The 10,295-nt window shown below is 44.6% G+C and overlaps 1 protein-coding gene and 1 non-coding gene across 2 annotated transcripts in view; one reads left to right on the top strand and one right to left on the bottom strand.

The window, feature by feature from the left end:
- Window positions 1-2,774: 2,774 nt before the first annotated feature.
- TRNAL-AAG (transfer RNA leucine (anticodon AAG)) lies at window positions 2,775-2,847 on the bottom strand. Its single transcript has one exon. It is a non-coding gene; the product is annotated as a tRNA-Leu (tRNA).
- A 3,928-nt stretch (window positions 2,848-6,775) lies between these two features.
- ZBED5 (zinc finger BED-type containing 5) overlaps window positions 6,776-10,295 on the top strand; it is an 83,608-nt gene continuing 80,088 nt past the window's right edge. The window contains exon 1 of the mRNA XM_072969507.1: window positions 6,776-6,917. The gene's annotated coding sequence lies outside the window, so the exon portion shown is untranslated. The remainder of the gene's footprint in view (window positions 6,918-10,295) is intronic.

Raw genomic sequence — 10,295 nt, 5'->3', positions numbered from 1 at the left:
CTCTGTATCAGATCATGATGATTTTCTTCCGTTTCTAATTTTCTAATAATTTTAATAATGGCAACAATAAATTGGTAATTTATATTATAAATAATAGGTACTCTATTATATATAATCATAAATGATTTATAAATACATTCATAGGATACTTTTCTGCATTAAGAAAATCATATGAATTTTCTTTTAATTTGTCAATGAGGTGAATTACACCAAAAAATTCTCTCATATTGAACATTTATATTCCAGAGATAAACCCGACCTGGGTGTAGTATCTTTCTTAACACAACTGGTTTACCCAGGATTTGTGCATCTGTGTGAATAAGAGAGGTTACTCCATAATCTGTTTCTTGTTTTCTCCTTCTCTGTTTTTTGTTAACTAGCTCACAATGGTAACTTTCTCTCTTTGTGTATTATCTGAATTAGTTTCAGAGGGATTATATGATTTTTGAAGACTTCCTAGAACTCTCCTGTAAAAACATCTACGCCCAGTAGATTTGAATTAGATTATTAATTATTATTCTAGTTCATTTCACAGTTACAGGCCGCATCACGTATCCCGATTCTTGCTGAGTCACTTTTGGCATCATGCATTTTTCTAATTAACTATTTCACCAAAGTTTTCAAAAGCATTTTGTAGAGGAGCAGCTCTGCCATGGCTGCACGATGACCTTGCACATTTCCACGTGGGCCATATAGGCAAGGCTTCCCCAGGGTCTGACCCCTATCTCTGCACAACACCCTGGCGTCCTCCCAGGAACATGGCCAAGATAGGCAGTCTTGTGAGGAACCATCCCCTTCACTATCTTGCAGAGCACACCCTATTTTGTGAGAGGTTGCTGTGAGACAAGTTTTGCTGAATGAATGAAACTCAGACCTTCCATCTTCAAATCCAGTAGGCTTCCCTCGGTCCCATGCTACCTCCCTGTCATCACAGGAAGGACCGAGCCCACCTGGAGTATCTCACACCACCCAACAGCTCCTGAATCCCTGATCCTCCTCCGAGGTCAGGGTCTAGCTGCGGCTTTCGTCTGGGGGGCAGGGATTAAGGCCACATACATTGCTGTGTCCCTCTGTAGGCTGGGCCCAGCATCTGGCACAGGGCCAGGCACATCCCAGTTGCTCAGAAAGCCTGGGTGATGGAAATGGATTGGCTTTTTGACTTAAGGAGCCTCAGACACGGAACAGTGCTGACTCGAAAAACCACGGCTCCCACAGTGACTCATACATCAGGACCCTTTAATGGGGAATTATGGAAATGTGCTGCCTGGAGCTGTCTTAATTAAGAACAACCTGATCTTGATTGCAGCCTCTGAGAGCACTCTCCTCCACATCCTCCCCTCTCCTTTTCTCCTTGACATCTAGAGGCAGAATCCGGCTGCCTTTGACAAGGCTTTCCTTCTCCCAATCACATTGCTGACAGGCTTGGTTTGGAAACAGCTGAGCTAGCTGGGGATGGCCGCCTTCAGCCAGCATGAGGCTCCCTGGCGGGAAGCCTAAATCAGTAGTTAATAGAGACCTTGCTGCACCCGTGCTGCCCTAGCTCTTGGGAAAGGCTGGGGCTGAGGCTGGAAATAGGCTGAGGACAATCAGATGGGATGTTCTTCCCGGCATCCACTCTCCCCACCCCTATCCAGAGCTAATGTATCCTGGGGCCTGTATCCTAACCAGAGAATAAGGAAGGACTCTCTCTAGCCCCACCACCTCTCAACTCCAGCCCTCAACATTACGGCAGGATTGACCTGAATCTCCCAAAAGAGGAAGGGGCCACATACAAGGGGGCCACAGCAGAGGACTGGACTGTAGGAGGGCCTGGCTTCCCAAGCCAAGTTCCAAACCCTAGCCCAGAACCAGACACCACGTGACAGCTTCCTGTCAGCCCAGATCCCCTTACCCGGCCTCTCACAGGGGTCTCCATCACCAAGCTTGGTCCATTTGTTACATCTTCATTCAATGAACATTTACTAATGTGCGAGGTCTTGACACTCTGTGATTCCTTTCCTCCCCTACCCTCTCTCCAAACACACACACACACACACACACACACACACACACTATAATTTTAAAGTCAAGTATTTATTGAACTAATAAGAATTTTCAAAGAAGCTTTATCACCAGTTATGACTCACCTCTTAGTTGGTGGCTTTAGGTTTCTTTAGTCCTTTGCTTCTCCAGGGAGTAATTAATAAAGTGTAAACAATATTTAAATCACTTGGGAGCTCACTATGTAAAAGTTTTAGGGGTAAGCTTCTTATAATGATGTGGCCACTCCTTAAATCCTCTGTGGGCAAAACCTTTCCAAACAGGGGGAGCCTTGAATAGAAGTTCTACTTGAATGAATAGTGCCACTTAACGTCACCTGGCAGGACAAGATGGGGAATATTATGTATCCACTGTCCTTGATACATTCAGCTGCTCTAACTGGTTCTCAAGGGATACTGGGGCGCCTAGTCCCAGGAAACAGATCCCTCTTACCTGGAGCCCTGGCTCCATTTCTCCTACCTAACCCTTCCCAGTGGCTTCCTATTACCCAGATCAGTAATTCTCAGAGTATGGGTTGGGCCAGGAGTGTTACTATCACTGGGAACATAAAAGAGATGCAAATTCATAGGTTCCACACCAAGCCTACTAAGTCAGAAACCCTAAGGGTAGGGCCTCAGAATCTCTGGGGTTTTTACTTCTCTTTTTTCTCTTTTTTTTTGGGGGGGGGAGACAAGTAATTAGGTTGATTGGTTTGTTTGTTTGTTTGTTTATTTATTTATTTATTTATTTTTGGATGGAGGTGCTGGGAATTGAACCCAGGATCTCGTGCACCTTAAGCACACACTCTACCACTGAGCTATACCCTCCCCCTCCCGATCTCTGTTTAAGGAGCCCTCCAGGTAATTCTGAGGCATAAAGTTTGAAAACCAGATAGAGGCACACCTTTAGCAAGATCTGCGCAGCCCTCCACAGACACTGCTGGCCCACAGGAGCCTTTTTGCAAACTAGGAGAGACTCCTCTGGGAGGATGTAGCTATAAGCACATGTTTGCCGTGTGGAGCCAGAGCTGTATTTCAGCACCTCACCACCTTGGCAGGTGCCCTCCTAAAGCGAACAGCCCACAGTCATGCATGGAGACCCTGCCCCTGGGACCAGATCCTCCAGTCTATATCCTACCACTGGCCTCCTCATCCGTATGCTCCAGCATTTTACGGCTCCCTGAACGCATCCTGGTATTTCATGCTTCCTTCCTGCCTTTGCCCAAGCTATTCTCTCTACCTGGAATGCCTTTCCCCATTTTTCCACCTAGAAAACTACCACAACCTTTTAGCCTCAGCTTGTTCCTCTCCTCTTCCAGGAAGTATTTGCTGACTGCAGGAGTCCAATTCCATGCCTCTAGGCTCCTGTATCGTGTTATGTTCACCTCTCACATTGCCTTTGCCTGGCTGTATTTTAATTGCTGGTTTTCCTTCCATCCTCCTATAGAGCAGGATCTATGATTCATCTTTGTAGCCCAGTGTAAAATTAATCAACAGTAACCTCAATTAAATAGAATCAGGAGACCAGAAGGGGGAGCTCTCATGCCCTGCAATGACAGCAGAGCCCAGCAGAAAGAAGACTCTTCTTTCCTGGCAAGGACTCAGCCAATGAAATGCCCTGGACTCTTTGTTTACATAGCCCTCTCAACTTCTTTTCAGCTCTATAAAAGAGTTCTCCTTCCTTTTATGTGTGGGGACTTGCAGGTGTCTCGCCATGGTTGTAGACACTGAAGTGCAATTCTCTGCTGATCTGGGATAAACCCATCTTTGCTGGAGAAATATCTGGTGGTCTGTTTATTTGGGGTCAACAACAGTTATCAATGAATACCTGGCATGTTCATACAATGACAAAATACCGAAGGTCAATTCTGGGAGCCAGGGTTACAGTGAAGATCACATCAGACAGCTCAACCTCATGGAACTAATTCATAATTAAGGGAGGGAAGGGAGACTCAGGGCCCTCGCAAAATGATGGGAGGCAATTGCTCTTCTAAATGATTTGAAATGATTCAGAAGCTGCCTCAAAAGCAGGGTGACTTTCCACAGCTCTGGGAGGATGAAATACTGTCCTTTGCAGATTTACTTGTGAAGAAAAAAAAAAGCCTAGATGAGTCCTAAGTAGAAAAACATCCCTCATAGGGAGACCTGTCAGCCCGTGGGGCTTGGTTCAGCCCCAGCCACTGAAGAGCCATCTTATAGTCCAGAATGTTCAGTGCCTTCCCCATGGCAGCTGCAGCCAGGAGTGTGAACAGGGATAAAACCAGATTAGGAGGCTTGATGCCTCTCCTCCTTGTAATTAAGGCTGTAATCACTGTGTCAAGTCTCAAATCAGGTTGGCATGCCCCTCCTCAATTAGCAGCTCATCTAATTATAAGACATGAATTGCAAGTTTCTGCTCACTACAGAAATGCAGCAATGGGGTTCCTTGTGGAAGCCATTTGATTTCTGGATTCATTTCTACACCCAGGGAGGAATGGAGGAATAAAATAGTTCAGTTTATATGCAGAAAACATGAATTTTCTCAATGAAAAGAATAGGCTTGAAGGTAGAAGGAAGGAGGTATTGAAGAGGATATTGTGATCAAAGGGGAAATGCACTAAGGCGAGGCAGTGGGGATGGAGAGATCCTTCTAGACAGAGAGCCATTTGAGATGTAGAACTGGATGTGGGAGAGAGGGTGAGAGGAAGCAGGAGGGAGGTTAAGGGGTCTAGTCTGGAATCTGAATGCGCTGCAGGAATAGCTAGGACAGACATTCTGATAGATTTTATTAGCACAGTCCCCAGCCTGAGCCCAGGTCTGCGTGGGTGAACACACATGTTCACATGCACACACACAAGCTCCATCACCTTTACTGACGTGACTGTGCTGTAAAAGCCTCCCCCTTGGAAAGCTCACCAAGCTCAAAGACCCTCTCTGTAGTCTCAGCTTCTTCAATTTCTCTCTGTGATGACAAATTGTGATCCTTTGCTCCCTGATGCCAAAGAGCCACTCCTGGGGCAAGAAAGCAGATAATGTGGCCAACAGAAAGGAGAGAAAAGAAGCTCAATTATGGTGCTTATCCATGTGCTGAGAGAGGTCAGTTCTCATATCCTCACTAAAATTTGGAATGAACTCAGACATTCAGAACAGAGATTCATCAATACATGCATATACACTATGTGTAGACATACACATAGACTCCAACATGCAACACACACTCACAAATACAACATACACTGTATACGTACACACATGTACAGAGGCACTACAACATGCAACACACACACAATACATGCATATACACTATACGTGTATACATACATATAAAGAGATTCCAACATGAAACACACACATGTGTGCGCACACACACAGGCTTCCTCACTCACACATTCACATACAAACACAAAGAGAACGTGAAATTGCATACACAGACCCATCACACAACAAACAGGCACTCTCTGACAAATGCACATAAATACATTTATTCACTTAAAATAAAAGTTTGGAAACAATTATTCAAAAAATTAAAGCAAAAAAATAATTTGGTGCCAATTACCTGGATTTTTTTTTTTTTTTTTTAGTGAAGACTGAATTGTTTCCTTGGAATGCCCCGCCCACAATTCTGAACCCTCTCCAGCTATAAAACACCTTATATTTGCATGGTACATTTTACTTGTCAAAGGAAATTCACAGATGTGTTCTCCTTCACATCACACTGGGCTTTTTGGTTTGCAAGTTTTTTGTGACTTCCAAGTTCGTTTTGTGCTGGTTGCTGACTGTTAGTTAACAACTGAGCACTATCCCAGCCCCTCTGAGCTCTTCCTGTATCACCAGAAGCTGGAAAGCTAAAGACTACATTTCCCAGATTCCCGTGCGGGCAGGGTTCTAGTTTTGATTCCACCAATAAGAGACATTCCCGTGAGATTTGGAAGGTGGAAGAGAGACAGAAGCCATTCTCTCTCCTCAGACCCAGGCCGGCGGCGAGGTTCTGCACGTGCAGGCAGCGGGTCCTGCAGCGGCGGTCCCACCGCGCCCCGGGAATCACCCACGGCAGGGCTCCGGGCAGCTGAGGCCACCGGTAGTGGGGGGTTTTGGTAGTTTTTATAACTGATTTAAAGTTGTTTCTATTTTTAAGCAAAAAATAAAGGCACATTTGTGAAGTAGCTCACAGAATTGAAGGAGATAAGGAAGTAAGCAGTTTCAGGAGCCGCCAGGAGCAGTGGTGGGCTGGGTTCCCCAGGAAGCGGACTCTTAGATGGATATTAGCGTGGAGGGCGTTTGTTCAGAAGAGCTGTGGGAGGCAAGGAAGCAGGCCTGGCCGGAGGGAGAACCCGAGGTGTGAACCTGCCGCAGTGACAGAAGCCCCAGGCCCGGAGAGAGTTCTGAAGCCGCATGATCCTCCGGTGCTGGGGAGAGGACGCCCAGCCTTTGTTTATCAGTGGTCCTGAGTGGAGCCAAGGAAGCACGGCGTTAATAACCCACAAGGCAGCTCTTCAGCTGAGGCAGTCCCTGCAGAAGACGGGCAGCTCAGCCCTTTCTGCCAGCAGCTCCCAGGCAGCTGGAGGTAAACAGTCCTTCCCTCCTGTTACGGACTGGAAGTGTGTGCCCCCTAGCATTCATATGTTGAAGCCCTAATGCCCAGTGTGACTGTATTTGGAGACAGGGCCTGTGAGGAGATAATTAAGGTTAAATGAGGTCACAAGGTCACCAGTACAGTAGGGCTGGTGTCCTAATATGAAGAAGAAACACCAGATCTAATCTCTCTCTCCCTCCCTCCCCCACCTCCCTCTCCCTCTCTCTCCCTCTCTCTCTGCCTTGTGTAGACACAGTGAGAATGTGTCCATCTGCAAGCCAAGAGAGCCCTCCCCAGAACCTGACCACGTCAGCACCTTGATCTTGGACTTTCCCATCTCCAGAACTGTAAGAAAATTAATTTCTGTTGTTTAAGCCACTCAGTCTATGGTATTTTGTTATGACAGATCAAGCTGAGTAATACGATTCCTGAAGGAGAGTGTGGGCAGAACATGACAGGGTCCAACACAGGAGCTGAACCAGGGACCCAGTTACCATCTTTCTCTCTTTCTCTCTCTTCACTTTCCCCACTTCTGCTCTTTTCCCCCAAGTGAGAGAGATCATAGGCACCTCCAGCCCCTGTCCCTTCCACAACCATGATCCAAGAAAGAAGAGAGCTCTCTCTTAGGCTCCAGTTTGGAAAATCCCAGGAAAGGGCTCTGGTTCACCCAGACCACACCATATGCACTTTTCTAGACCAATCCTGGGGCCAGTGTAGTGGGGTACTATGACTAACTTTGCCTTTAGCCATACAGGCTAGATTTGTTATCAAAAGGCAAAGGAGTAAATAGAGATGCTGAGCAGGGAAATAAACCAGAAAAGACATCCTTTATTTTTACCAATTATTTGCTCAATCACATTTCAGTAATGCATGTGGCATCCAGCAAGTCTCTTCACCTCTCTGAGCTCTGCTCTCCTCATCTGTCCAGGGGAGATGGCGGTGGCTGCAGTGAAAATGAAGGGGAAAATGCATGTGACAGGCCTGCCTGACACAAGGCTGGCACACAGTAAATATCCAAAAAAAGGTAGCTTCCATGAAGATCTAGACACTGCTATAAGTAAACAGCATTTTGCATCTCAAACTTCTGAGCCAATTTTCAAAACACGGAGGAAAAGCAAAATCCCATCGAGGGTGATTGTATGTGCCCCAGATCCAGAAGCTCTTCAAGTTACCTGGAATGTACATTTTTCAGATAGGAAAACTGAAGCCCTAAGAAGTTAATAACTAGCCCTAGGTCTCCCAAAGAGAAGAGAGAGGGCCAGGATCAAGAACCCTGAACTCTAGCAATATGCCCAGGTACCCCTCAGTCAGCTGCCGCTCCACCCTGCCAGTGTCCCCACATACACCCTCACCTGGGACCCCGACTCATCCCAGCCCAGGGCTGCAGCCTCCCTTTTCTTTCTCCCAGACACCCAACCTGTATGGTCAAGCCCAGGGCTGCTCAGCAAGCGTCACTGAGCTGGAATTGAAACCCCATGGGGTATCTGGAAAGCAAGTGGGATATCTGAAAGTAATAAAACTCCCGACTGCTTGTTCATTTGGCACCCAGTGGGGGTAGCACAGACTCCTCTCATCGCTCTTTCTTAAGAATCAATAAAACGTTAGTGATGCATTTAGTAGAGATCAAACAAATGAAATTAGGTTTCTTTTTAAAACTTTTAAGGAACTGATACTTTGGTGCCATTCCTAAAAGTCACTCCAGGTCACTCTGATCCAACTTTTTGGTAACTGCGTTGCAACTTTTAAAGAACGAGTCTTGGTGTACTGACCGGAAAGAGGAGTATTCTGTTGGCCAGGAGAGATGTATGCAACAAGGAGGAAATATCATCATTTGCTGAGGCTTAAAGGATGGATGACTTAAGTGGTGGGGGTAGTGGGTGGGGGGCAGTATTGTAGGCAGGAAGAACCAGCGTGAGCAAAGATGTGAAAAGAAAGAAATAGATTTGTTTGCAACTGGCGGGACTGGATGGGACTGGATGGGAGTTTGGGGATCATTTTGGTGAGCCTCAGAGCTGGCCGGGGTCGGGGTAGGGCTGATCATAATGGCTAGCACTGCTCACAGGCTAAGGCAGAGGTCATGAGGCTGCAGACAAGGGCGTTTCAGAGTCAGAAACAATAGATTGAGAGACAAATTGCCTTCCTTGCTGCAGGAAGACAGGCCCAAGTTCAAATCTTATTACCTCCATCAACTTGATGTGAGTTTTTTTTCTATTATTGAAGTATAGTGAATATACAATGTTGTGTTAGTTTCTGGTATACAGCAAAGTGATTCAGTTATACATATATATATTCTTTTTCGTATTCTTTTCCACTGTAGTTTATTACAAGATATTGAATATAGTTCCCTATGCTATTCAGTAGGTCCTTATTATTTATCTATTTTATATGTAGTAGTTAGTATCTGCTAATCCCAAGCTTCTTATTTATCCCTCCCTCCCCTGGCCCCTTTGGTAACCATAAGTTTTTTTTTTTCTGTGTCTATGAGTCTGTTTCTATTTTGTAAATAAGTTTATTTGAATTGTATTTTAAATAAGTGATATCATATGATATTTGTCTTTCTCTGTCTGATTTACTTCACTTAGTATGATAATCTCTAGGTCCATTCATGTTGCTGCAAATGGCTGAGTAGTATTCCATTGTATAAATATGCCACATCTTCTTTATCCAGTCATCTGTTGGTGGACATTTAGGTTGCTTCCATGTCTTGGCTATTGTAAATAATGCTGCTATGAACATTGGGGTGCATGGATCTTTTCAAATTAGAGTTTTCTCCAGATATATGCTCAGGAGTGGGACTGCTGGATCATGTGGTAACTTTATTTTTAGTTTTTTTAAGGGACCTCCATACTGTTCTCCATCGTGACTATACCAGTTCATATTCCCACCAACAGTGTAGGAGGGTTCCCTTTTCTCCACACCCTCTCTAGCACTTACAATTTGTAGACTTTTTGATTATTGGCCATTCTGATTGGTGTGAAGTGATACCTCATATAGTTTTGGGTTTGATGGTGGTGGGGTGGTAATTAGGTTTATTTATACACTTTTTTTTTATTTTAATGGAGGTATCAGGGATTGAACCCAGGACCCTGTGCATGCTAAGCATGTGCTCTACCTCTGAGCTATACCTTCCCCCTCTATACCTCAAATAGTTTTGATTTGCATTTCTCTAATAATTAGCCATGTTGAGCATTTTTTCATATGCTTATTGGCCATCTGTATATCTTCTTTGGAGAAATGTCTGTTTAGGTCTTCTACCCATTTGTTTTTTGTTTGTTTTTTTGTTATTGAGTTGTATGAACTATTTATATAGTCTGGAAATTAACCCCTTGTTGGTTGCATCGTTTGCAGATACTTTCTCCCATTCTATAGGTTGTCTTTTTGTTTGTTTATGCTTTCCTTTGCTGTGCAAAAGCTTATAAGTTTTATTAGGTCCCATTGTTTACTTTTGTTTTTATTTCTATTGCCTCAGTAAATTAACCTAAGAAAACATTGCTACAATTTATGCCAGAGAATGTTTTGCCTGTATTCTCTTCTAGGAGTTTTATGGTGTCCTGTCTTATATTTAAGTCTTTACGACAGTTTGAGTTTATTTTTGTGTGTGGTGTGAGGGGGTGTTCTAACATCATTGATTTACATGCTGCTATCCAGCTTTCCCAACACCACTTGCTGAAAAGACTGTCTTTTCTCCACTGTATATTCTCGCCTCCTTCGTCAAAGATTAATTG

This window comes from Vicugna pacos, chromosome 10 (genome assembly GCF_048564905.1).
Source record: "Vicugna pacos chromosome 10, VicPac4, whole genome shotgun sequence".
In the NCBI taxonomy this organism is placed as follows: domain Eukaryota; kingdom Metazoa; phylum Chordata; class Mammalia; order Artiodactyla; family Camelidae; genus Vicugna; species Vicugna pacos.
Note: the sequence above shows the minus strand (reverse complement) of the source record. Positions and strands in the feature narration are given on the sequence as shown.